Below are 13211 nucleotides of genomic sequence, written 5' to 3'. Positions count from 1 at the left end.
GAGTCACACATCGGGCTCCCTGCATGGTGCCTGCTTCTTCCTCTGCCTGTGTCTCTGCCTCTCTCTCTAGCTGTGTCTCTATGAATAAATAAATTTTTGAAAAAGGAAATTTTATTTCTTAAATTGCATGTATGAGTAAGATCATATGGTATTTGTCATTCTCTAACCAAATTATTTCACTTAGTATTATAAACTCTAGCTCCATCCACATCATTGAAAAATGGCAAGATTTCATTCTTTTTGATGGCTGAGAAATATTGTGTGTCTTCTTTATTTATCAATCGATGGATATTTGGCCTCTTTCCACAATTTGGCTGTTGTTGATAACGCTGCTACCAACATCAGGGTGTATGTGCCCCTTCAAATCAGTATTTTTCTATCCTTTAGGTAAATATCTAGTAGTTCAATTGCTGGATCATAGGGTAGTTTTGTTTATAACTTTCTGAGGAATCTCCATACTGTTTTCCACAGTGGCTGCATAGTTTGCATTCCCACCAACAGTGTAAGGGTTGCCCATTCTCCACAACTGGACAGCTACATGCCAAAGAATGAAACTGGATCACTTTTTACACCATATACAAAAATAAAATAAAAATGGATGAAAGACCTAAATGACGGATAGGAAACCGTCAAATTCCTAGAGGAGAACACAGCAACTTCTTTGACACTGGACATAGCAGCTTGTTACTGGAGTGGTCTCCAGAGGCAAGGGAAACAAAAGCAAAAATGAACTATTGGGACTTCATCAAGATAAGAAGCTTCTACATAGCAAAGGAAACAATCAACAAAACTAAAAGCCTACAGAATGGGAGAAGATACTTGCATATGACATATCTAATAAAGGTTTGGTATCTAAAAATCCACAAGGAACTTATCAAACTTAACACCCCAAAAACAAACAGTCCAGTTAAGAAATGGGCAGAAGACATGAACAGAAATTTTCCCAAAGAAGACACACAAATGGCTAACAGATACATGAAAAAATGCTCAGCATCATTCATCACCAAGGAAATACAAATGAAAACCATGAGATACCACCTCACACCTGTCAGAATGGCTAAAATTAACAACACAGGAAACAACAGATGTTGGTAAGTGACTATGCAATTAAAAGTAGATCCTATTTAGGGATGCCTGGGTGGTTCAGTCAGTTAAGCATCCGACTTTTGGTTTTAGCTCCGGTCATGATCTCAGGCTCCTAGGATTGAGCCCCCATCAGGCTCTGCGCTCAGCAGAGAGATCCTGTTCTAGGGTCTCTCTTTCCCCTTCTGCCCCTCCCCCACTTGCTTGCACTCTCTCTCTCTCTCAAATAAATAAATCTTTAAAAAAATAAAAGTAGATCCTATTCAAAATAAGAAATGTTTCAAAAATACCTAGCAATAAATTTGATAATATATATATAAGATCTATGAGACAATAACTCTAAAATTTTCTTGAACAACATAAAAACACTAGAATGCTTTGCAAAATATTGCTATTGCCATATCAGAAAACTTAAAATGGAAGTTTGCTAGTGTTCCCCATATTAACACGTAAATTTGGTACAATGGAATCAAAATTCTGCTGGAGTTTTTTAGTTGTTAGATTGATTCTTTGTTTTTAGGTAAGGAGGGGCAGAGGGAGAGGGAGAAAAGGAATCTTAAACAGGCTCCCACAGCATGGAGCCTGAGGCAGGGCTCGATCTCATGACCCTGAAATCATGACCTGAGCCAAAACCAAGAATCAGGCACTTAACCATCTGAGCCACCCAGGTGCTCCTATTAGATTGATTCTAAAGTTCAACTGGAAGAGTAAATACCTGGGAACATTTGGGGTAAGTATAATCAGTTATCAAAATGTAGGCCAAAGCTATCCTAGTAAAAATGATGTTATACAGGAAAATTGTTTCAACGGAAAAAAATGTGTTCAGGAACAGATGCACATATATGTGTGTGTGTGTGTGTGTATGAATATATATATATATATATATATATATATATATATATATATGAATATTACAATATAAAGGAAGCATTGCAAATTAGTGAGGAAAAAATGATCAATAAATAGGGATGGAACAACTCCCTACTTGTAGAAAAATGGAATTGGCTGAGTTAAAGAGTTAAAAGCAAGAGAAAAATGAAATCACAAAAAACCATTTGGAAAAAACTTGAATAGTCTTTACATGATCTAGGAGGTAGCAGAAGGAAAAAGTCATTCCAAAATAAAACCAAAAGAGAATGCTGTGAGCAAAGAGAGTGAAGAACTGACTACCCACAAAGGGTGACAATTTTTCTTCTTTATATTTTTAAGTTTTTTCAATATTTCTATAAAATGTATTACTTATGTATAGTCAGAAAATTGTTATTAAATTTAAAAAATTAAAGAGTTTAATAAGAAAACTTGTCTGAATGGAAGGCTACTTTACCTCACCACAGACCAAGGGTCTACCCATGGGCAAAGTCTCTCACAATGTCTTTTCACAATTATTACTTATTACATGTATACATGTATACATATACATTACATGTATATTTATTTAATACTTATCTCACCACCCCTCCCACTCAAATCCACCAGCCCTTCTTAACTAGGTTAAGAAAGAGAATGAGGGGACACCTGGGTGGCTCAGTGGTTGAGCATCTGCCTTTGGCTCAGGGCGTGATCCTGGGGTCCTGGGATGGAGTCCTGCATCAGGCTCCCTCCAGGGAGTCTGCTTTTCTCTCTGCCTATGTCTCTGCCTCTCTTCTCTCTGTGTCTCTCATGAATAAATAAAATCTCAAAAAAAAAAGAGGGGGAATGAGTTCCCAATGCCCTAGGGCCTCCACTATAAGTCATAAAGTAACTTCTCTAAGCATCTGGAATGGTACTAGTTACATGCCAGCCTTGGAAGGGTTGAAAATGTGTTATGTAGGTCAGAGCAGAAACCATGATTAAAAAGGCAGAGTATAGACCCTAAGCTCCACTTAAGCCTGAGAGTAGGAAATAGATCTCTTTTCTTCCAGGCTTGCGCTTTCTGCCTGGCCCTGTGTATAATATTTAGGAAGTGCTCAATCAATAATATCTGCTCAGCACTCCATCAGATCCATATCTGCTCAAAGAGAATCTTTCCATTTGAAGCAAAGCAGAACCCACTTTGGAACTAAGCAGGGGAATTTTACTTTGAGCATTCTTTAATTCAGCGACAAAAATATCATGAAGAAGTTTGAAATTACTGAGCATGTGGATCCCATAGGCAGTCAATTCAACTAACTAAAATCCAGGGAGAAATAGGAATTTGTATCACTGAAACAAGAAAATCGTATTAACCAATGCTCAAGTTTTAGAACAGGTAGTAAATATACTACGTGGTTGCTTTCTAGCCTAGGTATGGTGAAAACAACACAAACAGAATGCATGAGCCATAATTTTGAGCAATTTGTCTTGTTTTCTAAGTACTGGATGTGATTAAGTTGATGAGTGCAAATAAACCTAAAATCCCCACCTAATTACAACTGGGAATTAGGTAAAGTATCTCAGATAAGTTGCTGACATGCTTTGTTTGGGTAACATTATTTTTCTTATGAGGTTGGAAATACAGTTCAATAAATTATTTACAAAAATCTTATTTATTCCACAATGGTCACAGTGAAGACTTGATAATCTAATATCCTGACCTTAGCACTTCACACACTTGGCATTATTAATGGAAACCTTTTTCTCCCTATGTTATAATAACAACTTCCTCATTTATCACACACCTTTGCCACCATTATTCATGGTCTCTTTCTTGTTTAAAATCTATCGTTAAGGATCAATTATTCTGCAACTTTCCGGTATTCTGATTTACATTCTTCTCTATTAAATTAAAAAAATTATCTGAGAATAAACCCCTGTGATGTCCAGTGGATGCACCTTTCTGCTCTATTGACATTCTCTTGGATATCTGAGCACATGCTGTTCTATGGGGTTCCTTAAGGCCACAGTAGTTAGTCTTTGTCTTTAACTTTGCATTTCTATTACAGGAGGAAAGTGTGTGTGTGTGTGTGTGTGTGTGTGTGTGTGTGTGTGTGTGTGTTCTCATTTGTAATTCAATATACTAGCAGGATAAGACATCCAAGAATAAATCTATATATATTCTATAACACATTAGCCACTATCAATTGAAGACCAAAAGAGGGTTCTTTTTATAGTATGCAAGTAAAGCTTTTCTGCTGAAATTACCATTTTTCAAAGTACCATGTGCAATAGGTGGTCATTTAGAAAAAAAATTTCTTCCAAACCTAAGCCGTTTATATAGTGCTGCCCTTAATTATATCTCCTTTCAGTTTGGTTTTTGAAACCTGAACCAACTGGAGTATGCCTGGCCATGAGACAGCTGAGCTATGAGCAAACTAGAGAGGTTTGCTGAGGATGAGCCAGTGTACTATTAGGTGGCTACTGTGTCTTGTATGATTTGGGTGCCAGTATCTACTTTATTTCATTGAACACCACTTCTCTGCCATCTTGTAGACAGATAGTTAGGATACTACATGGGCAGTTTAGAGGCTAGGTGTCAGAGTTAGACACACCTCAATCTGGATCTCAAATGGTCCATTTACTAGCTGGGTAATCTAAAAAAAAAAAAAAATCTGAACCTTCCCAAGTCTCAGATTTCTCATCTGTGAAATGCTGGAAAACAATACCTACTTTTCCACGATGTAAGGTAGGAAGAGTCAGGAGAACAGGCTGATGAAGAGTATGCATGCGACATATGTTATGGTCCTAGATTTCATTTCAGGTGGTGGGATCACAGGTGTTTATTACATTATTAAAAGTCAATAATTAAATAACTAAACAAACACAAGTCATGAAGGAGCCAGGGTTATGTTCAATCATTTCTGTGAACTGAGATCCTAACAATAATAATTATAATAGTAATAACAATAATAGTAATATTTTTGTAGGGTTGTTGTCAGATTATGTAACATGTGGAGTATTTAGCACATTGGCACATTTTTACTGCTCTATAAAGACAACTGCAATTTTTATGATGGGGGAAAGTGGAAGTGATGGATGAGAAGGAAGAACAGAACTTAAAAAGTACACTGAGGAAATGATAATGTCTCACAAGAATGATCCTTTTCTATTTGTAGACCTAAAACTCAGGAAACTGAAATTTTTTTTTAAAGATTTTATTTATTTATTCCTGAGAGACATACAGAGAGAGGCAGAGACATAGGCAGAGGGAGAAGCAGGCTCCATCCCAGGACATGGGACTTGATCCCAGGACCCCAGGATCATGACCTGAGCCAAAGGCAGATGCTCAACCACTGAGCCATCCAGGTGCCCCAAAAAGTAGGTACTATTTAATAAATGTTAATAATTACATATTCATCAAATAATATTATGCTCTTGCTGTAAATGAGACAAAGTCTCTTTTATTGAGCTTACATTCTACTGGGAGAGATGGAGAACAAGAACCAAATAAATCCTATTAATTTCAGATTGTGATAACAGTACTGTGAAGAAAACAGACCAAGAAGCAAGATACAGACTGACTCGGGATGTGGTGAGGTGGGGTGCAGTTTCAGACACTGTGGTCAGAGAAAACTTCTCTGAGGTTATATCTGAGCATAGATCTGAGTGATAAGGAGATATCATCCATGTCAATGTATAGGGGTGCAATTTTCCAGGCTAAGGGCTAAAGGTATACAGGTCCCATAGTAAGATAGCTAGAAAAATGGAGGGGTGGTGTGGGAGCATGGATGGATGACGAGTGGATGGATGGTTCTTGTCTATACAGAACACTACATATACATAAAACATACAAGGAACGCTCAATCCAACAACAGCAGAACACATATTTTTCTCAAGTGGACATGGAACACTTTCCAGCACAGACCATTTTCAATGTCTGCATTTATAGTGATAGCTTTCTCTCTTAGCACTGCTTTTGCTGCATTCTGTAAGTTTTGGTATGTGGTGTTTTGTTTTTATTTAGCTCAAAGTCTTTTCTAATATCCCTTGTGATTTCTTCTTCGACCCACTGGTGGTTCAAGAACATGTTGTTTAACTTCCACATATTTGTGAATTTTCCAGTCTCCCTTTTGTTATTGCTTTCTAGTTTCATTTCACTGTGATCAGAAAAGATACTTTGTATTCTTTCAATCTTTTAAAATTTACTAAGACTTATTATAACTTAACATATGGTTAATCCTGGAGAATGCTCCATATCCACTTGACAAACATGTGTATTCTGCTGTTGTCATCTATTCTTAATTTGTTCTCTATTTTTGTGATCATGTTAGATGTTGGACTTTGTCAAATTTTTTCTACATTATTAGAGTAATTATATACATTTCCCCCTTTGGGCTACTAATGAGATAGAATATATTCGTAGTTTTCCTAATATTGACTCACCCTTGCAGTCTAGGAAGGAAGCCCAAGGTTTTAAATTAACATACATTGTTATATTAGTTTCAAGTGTACAATAAAATGATTCAACAATTCTATACATTTCCCAGTGCTCATCATAATAAGGGTACTCATGATCCTCTTCATCTATTTCACCCATCCCTCCAACCACTTCCCCTCTAGCAACCACCAGTTTGTTCTCTGTATTTAATAGACTGGTTTTTTGTTTGTCTCTCTTTTAGTTTGTTCATTTGTTTTGTTTCTTAAATTCCACATATGAATAAAATCATATGGTATTTCTCTTTCTCTGATTTATTTTACTTAGCATTATAGCCTCTAGATCTATCCATGTTGCAAATGGCAAGATCCTGTTCTTTGATGTGGTTGAGTAAAATTCCACTGAATATATACATATATATATCACATCTTCTTTATCCATTCATCTGTGGATGGACGGATGGACATTGGATTTGCTTCCACATCCTGGCTGTGGTAAACAACACTGCAATAAACACAAAGGTTTATACAGCTTTCTGAATTAGCATTTCTGCTTCCTTTGGGTAAATACCCAGCAGCAGAATTACTGAATCATATGGTAATTCTATTTTTAAGTTTTTGAGGAACCTCCATACTATTTCCCACCATGGCTTTACCAATTTGCATTCCCACCAACAGTGCCTGAAGGTTCTTTTTTTTTCCACATCCTCACCAGTGCTTGTAATTGGGTTGTGAGGAACCCAATTATTAATGACGTATTTTTTAAAATACTGATGAACTACAATTTCCATTGTTTTATTAGGATTTTCACATAAATGTTGTTAAGTCGGTTGGCCCTATCCTGTCAGGTTTTTTTTTTTTAAGATTTTATTTATTTATTCATAAGAGGCACAGAGAGAGAGAGAAAGAGAAGAGAAATAGGCAGAGGGAGAAGTAGGGTCCATGCAGAGAGCCCGATGTGGAACTCGATACAGGGACTCCAGGATCATACCCTGAGCTGAAGGCAGATGCTCAAACACTGAGCCACCCAGGCATCCCTCCTGTCAGGTTTTCATGTTAAAAGACTTTCTTAGACTTTCTTTATAAATATGATTTGAAGGATCTCTCTTTTTTGGTGTTTGGAACAGTTTAAATTCTATCCAACTTACTTGTGTCTTAAAATTTTTTAAAGAATTGACAGTGGAGCCATGTAAGCCTGGAGATTTTAAGGAGGAAACTCTTCTGTAACTTTGAATTGCTCTGCTGTTACTTGTCTGTTCAGATTTCTTTATCTGCTGCTATCCAATATTTTTCACTTATATTTTCAAATGTGTTTTTAGAACCTTTTAATTTCCCTATATCAATAGCTATGTTTCCTTTTCCACTTCTAATATTGTGTGTTCGTCCCTTTTTCTTTTCAAAAACATTTTATTACTATACTAGCCTGTGGTTTATCTGGTTTTTGTATGTTTGTTATGAAGAATCACCTAATTTTGCAAACATACTATATTTCAGTCTTCTAAATAAATGTATGGTCAGATTTTGTGAGTTTTTTTCCTTTCTCTATTCTGTAGTTTTTTGTATTGGGTGAACTTATTCTTCTTTATATGTATTAGTATAAGATATATGTTTAGTAATTATTATTCCATTTTTCCTTAAGTTTTCTATTACTACCAACTGCCAAATGTATAGTTGTTTCTGTAAGTAGTTTTATAGGCATGTATGTGTGTTTCTTTGAATAATTTTGAAGTTTATAATCTGTTTTGTGGGTTGTTGTTGTTTGCAATCATTGTAACTTCACTGACTATTATCAACTCTCCATTTCTTGATTTTAACAACTTTCAGACTGCGTCTATTGAGTTCCAGTTGCAGAAGAATATCAAAAAAATGATCACAAATAAACCTCTTCCAGAGCACCTAGGTGGCTCAGTGGTTGAGCATGTGTCTTCAGCTCAGGTTGTGATCCTGGGGTCCTGGGTTCAAGTCCTGCATCAGGCTCCCAGCAGGGAGCCTTCTCTCCCTCTGCCTATGTCTCTGCCTCTCCCTGTGTGTCTCTCATGAATAAATAAATAAAATCATGCAGAAGAATGAAACTAGACCATTCTCTACACCATACACAAAGATAAACTCAAAATGGATGAAAGATCTAAATGTGAGACAAGAATCAATCAAAATCCTAGAGGAGAACATAGGCAACACCCTTTTTGAACTTGGCCACAGCAACTTCTTGCAAGATACATCTATGAAAGCAAGGGAAACAAAAACAAAAATGAACTATTGGGACTTAAGATAATCGAACTTCAATAAAAAATCCTCTTTCCACTTCCCTTGCTACCCCTCCATGCTTTAATCTGATTATGTTACCTTTTTTTTTTTTACATTGTCAAGGTTTATAACACTTATATTCTGTAACCATTTTCCATAATTGTTTCTTTTTAATTTTATATTTAAATGAGCTGAATCTTTATCACCAGTTATTTTACTTGGTTATTTGATTTCTTGGTTATTTGATTTCTCCTGTTTTTTCAATAAGGTCATGTTGGTCCTGGGTTTGGGGATTTTTTTGTATTTTGTTTTTTAAGAAGACTTAGTTATTTATTTGAGAAGATTTAGTTATTAGGTCTATTTATTTGAGATTGAGTTATTTATTTAGTGCATGCACATGTGGGGGGCAGCAGGAACAGAGGGAGAGAGAGAATCTCAAACAGACTCCCTGACCCCACTGGATATGGGGTCAATCTCATGACCCTGAGAACATGACCTGAACCAAAATCAAGAGTGAGACATTCAATTGACTGAGCCACCCAGGTACCTTTGTCCTGGGTTTGTTTATCATTGAGATTGTCTATGTGTCTATTTCTTGCCTTTATATTTGAATATCAGCTTGACTGAGAAAAACGTTTTTGGATCTTACCTCCTTTTCCTTAGCACTTTACAGACATTGAGTAATTCTTAGAGAAGTCTGAGGCTACCCTGTTTGGTTTTTTTTTTTCCTTCTGGTATATAATTAGTATTCACCTAGATATGTAAAGAACTTTGTCTTAATCAGTGAAATGCAAAAGCCATTAGGATATATCTCAGTTGAGCTACACACATGCAAACCCTTTTCCAAGAACAAGATGTCCTAGGTTAATTCCTTCCTCTAATTAGGAAAATTCTCTTCTACTAGTTTTTAGGTACAATGTCTGATCCATTTGTTAGTTTCTCTAATTCCAAAGCCCCAATTACCTTTATTCTAATTAGTCTCTGTCCTTTAAATATCTACTCTTTAAATTGCTTTGTCTTTTTTAAAAAAAATCTAGACTCTGTGATTATCAAGCCTTTTTCCTGTTACCAATAATTGATTTTACATGGCATCTGTTCTGCTCTTCACTGTTTTCACTTTTTTTTAAATGGCATTATAGGGGAGTTGTTTGGGCTCCTGATGTGTTCCTAAACTGTGTGTAATGATTTGCATTCCCCAGAAGCAGATCCAAGAATATGAGTGCAAATAATTTATTTGAGAGGCAATTCCAAGAAACACTAACAAAGGAGTAGGGGAGTAAGATATGAAAGGGAAGGAATCCAAAAAGTGTTATCAAGCAAGTAATTACTGTGGGCAGCTAGAACTAAAATCCACTGAGAAACTCTTTGAGACACTGTAGAACATGTCTCAGAGTAAGCCCAACTGAAGGAAAAGAAGCTGGAGTATTTATCCACCAACTTCTTGTCTGTCACTGGTTGTAGGCTTTTTCTTGGGCACATTAACATTCTGACACTTCTCACTTGCTCTGAATGTGGGCTGAGCACACTGCTTTGGTCAGAAAAATGACCGCAGGCAGTGTCAAAGATATTCACAGGACCACAACATTTATAGGACCCTATAAATGTATAGGGGGCAAGGCTGATGGGATACAGGTTGGGCACCAATATAGATTCCCCCTTAATCTTTGTGATGTTGTTTCATCTCATTTTTAAAACTTTCTTACTTTTTCTTTTTAATTTCGTCATCTCATTAAGTTCCTCTCTAGCCTCTCTAGCCTTTAACCACTAGCCACAAATAACTACTGAGAAACTAAAATGTGGCAGATCTTTAACTGAGATGTGCTCTAAGTGTAAAATATAAGTCAGTTCAAAGTCTCCATAGAAATAATATAAAATATCTCCTTAATAATTTTTATACGGATATGTTGAAATAATATTTAGATTATATTGAGTTAGTTAAGACATTATTAAAATTAATTTCACACATTTAAAAATATTTTAATTTTGGCTACTAAATTTTTAAATTATATATATATTCCTCAAGAATACATTTTCATCTTTATATTGCATGCTATTTTCTTGTTTAGTTTTTCCTAACTTGAAAGGATGGGTAATTTACTAAGTTTACTCGAATACCATACGATTTTGTTTAGGTTTTTCACTGTACTTATGTTTAAGTTGTCCAGAAATCCTATTTCTGCTTCTGTGGTGTGGGTACATCCTTTTAACACTCAGTGGGCCTGTTGATTACATACCAATTTAATATTTTATTTATTTACATTTTTGAAAATGGAAATTTTGACTTCCACCACAGATGAATTAATAGGGACAAGACTTACTCTGCTCTGCAGGTTCTTTCTGATAGCAGCTGGGTCCTGTGATTTAATTTAATTCTGGCTCTAAATACTTGGAGTCACCATCAGACTCCATAGGTCTAAGGCCTCATCCCACAAGACTGCCCCCACTTCAGACATGAGTCACAAATCTCCAACCACCAGTACTTCTGACTGACCAATCATAAACCAGGAACTCCTGTGACTGCCTACTCCTTCAGTGGGCATTTGCTAGCCATTTGCTAGAATGGCTCAGAGAACTCAGGAAAATATTGTACTTATGTTTACTTATGCTTTATTATGAAGGCTACAATTCAGGAATAGCTAAATGGATGAGATGCATAGAACATAGTATATGGGGGGGGGGGGCTGTAAGGGGGCAGTGGCATGCCACCCTTCCAGCCAGTCAACATGTTCACTAACCTGGAAACCATCTGAATTTCTTGTATGAGTTTTAATAGAGCTCAATTTCCAGGCTCCCTCCTCTCTGGAGGTCAATGGAGGTGGGGTTGAAAGTTCCAACGCTCTAATTACTTGATCTTTTTGGTGATCAGCTGTCTCTGAGGCTCTCTAGGGGCCCCAGCTTATGTAACCTCATTAGCATAAACTCATATGTGATGAAAGGAGCCCATTATGAATAACAATCTTATATCATAATGGGCTCCTTTGGAGGAAATTCCAAAGATTTTAGGAATCCTGTGCCAAGCACTAAGACAAAGACCAAATGTATTTCTTATTGTACCATATCTTGTGATTGAAACAAACCCCAAACCAGGCAATATTCATGAAACAACAGTTTTCAAGATATTGTGTACCAGGTGGGAAAAAAAAATGGATGAAAATTCCTGAGAGGCATGAAGTGAGTCTTATGATGGTTCCATTACTTCCTGGAGAGAGTTTCCAACACTCAATGCAGGGAGGAAGGACTTAGATGGAGCCCAAGAATCTCTATGTTGAGGAGACAAAGTGAAACTTTTAGGGAATCCAGGCAGACTAACAGAGAGGGGAGAACTTCAGAAAGAAAACTCTCGAGATGTGCAGAGGGACCCCTTGAGTCTCCAGCTGAGTACTGATCTGTTCACGCATGGAGGGAACTACTGAAAACCACAGAAGAACACTTGAAAATATTACAGGAAAAACTCTCTTAAGTCACACAGGACTGGATGTAGTTCCAGTTCTCACAATCCAGAGTGGAAAACCTCCTGATTCAGGGATATTATGTAGAGTACTTGGAAGGATTTTGCCTCAGTAATGGGCCAAAATTAGCACTGGAGTAAACACTGCTCTGGTCCTGCCTGGTATACCTCACAAGATTTAAAGGGATCAAATTGTTTCCAAGTAATTTAACCTTGTCCTAGAACAAAGATCAAGGATACTTATAGGGATAAAAAAGTATCTAGCATACAAGAAGATACAATTCACAATCGTTGGCATCCAGAAAAAAAAAATTACTAGGAATGCAAAGCAGCAGGAAAATATGACCCATAATGAAGAGAAAAAGGACTCAATTGAGAAAGCCCCATATATGAGCAAAGGATAGAACAAGTAAACAAGAAACCACTATAAGTAACTGTCCTTGATATATTCAGAAGTTAGAGGATGATTGAATATGGAAGACATTTTAAAAGACCAAAATCACACTTCTAGAAATTAAAACTACAATATTGGAGATGAAAAATTCAGGGGATGGGGTATCTGGGTGGCTCAGTGGTTGAGCATCTGCCTTTGGCTCAGGTTGTGATCCTGGGGCCCTGGGATTGAATCCTGCCTCAGGTTCTCTCTCTGCCTATGTCTCTGCCTCTCCCTGTGTGTCTCTCATGAATAAATAAATAAAATCTTTGGAAAAAAAAGAAAAGGAAAAATTCAATGGATGGTATCAATGGCAGATTAGATATTGTGGAAGAAAGAATACCAGTAAACTTGAAGATTTAGTAATTTACATTATCCAAAAAGACACAGAAAGAGAAAAGACTTACCCTCACATTGAACAGAACATCAGAGATATGATAAAACCCCAAGTGGCCTAATATATGTGTAATTGGAGTCTGCAAGGGGTTAGAGGATAGTTAAGAAAAATGGCCCCAAATTTTCCAAATTTGATAAAATAAGCCATAGAGCAAATAAACTAAATGAACTCCAAACACAAGAAAAATGGGGAGAATTATAAATAAATTTCCCAAGACCACTGACAAAAACAATTTGTTGATCAACAGCCAAAGAAGACATATTATATAGAGAAGAATAAATATAAGGTGACAACAGATTTCTCATAGGGAATAATGCAAGCAATATATTTAAAGAACT

At 36.5% G+C, this 13211-nt stretch overlaps 1 long non-coding RNA gene across 1 annotated transcript in view; it reads right to left on the bottom strand.

The window, feature by feature from the left end:
* The window catches only part of LOC140633209 (uncharacterized), a 109410-nt gene extending 97906 nt beyond the window's left edge, over positions 1–11504 (bottom strand). Inside the window, exon 1 of the long non-coding RNA XR_012030836.1 lies at positions 11331–11504. This is a non-coding gene — a long non-coding RNA (uncharacterized lncRNA). The remainder of the gene's footprint in view (positions 1–11330) is intronic.
* Positions 11505–13211: the final 1707 nt, after the last annotated feature.

The sequence above is a fragment of the Canis lupus genome, chromosome 5 (genome assembly GCF_048164855.1).
Source record: "Canis lupus baileyi chromosome 5, mCanLup2.hap1, whole genome shotgun sequence".
In the NCBI taxonomy this organism is placed as follows: Eukaryota; Metazoa; Chordata; class Mammalia; order Carnivora; family Canidae; genus Canis; species Canis lupus.
The sequence above is the reverse complement of the archived record's forward strand: the minus strand, read 5'-3'. Positions and strand labels throughout refer to the sequence as shown.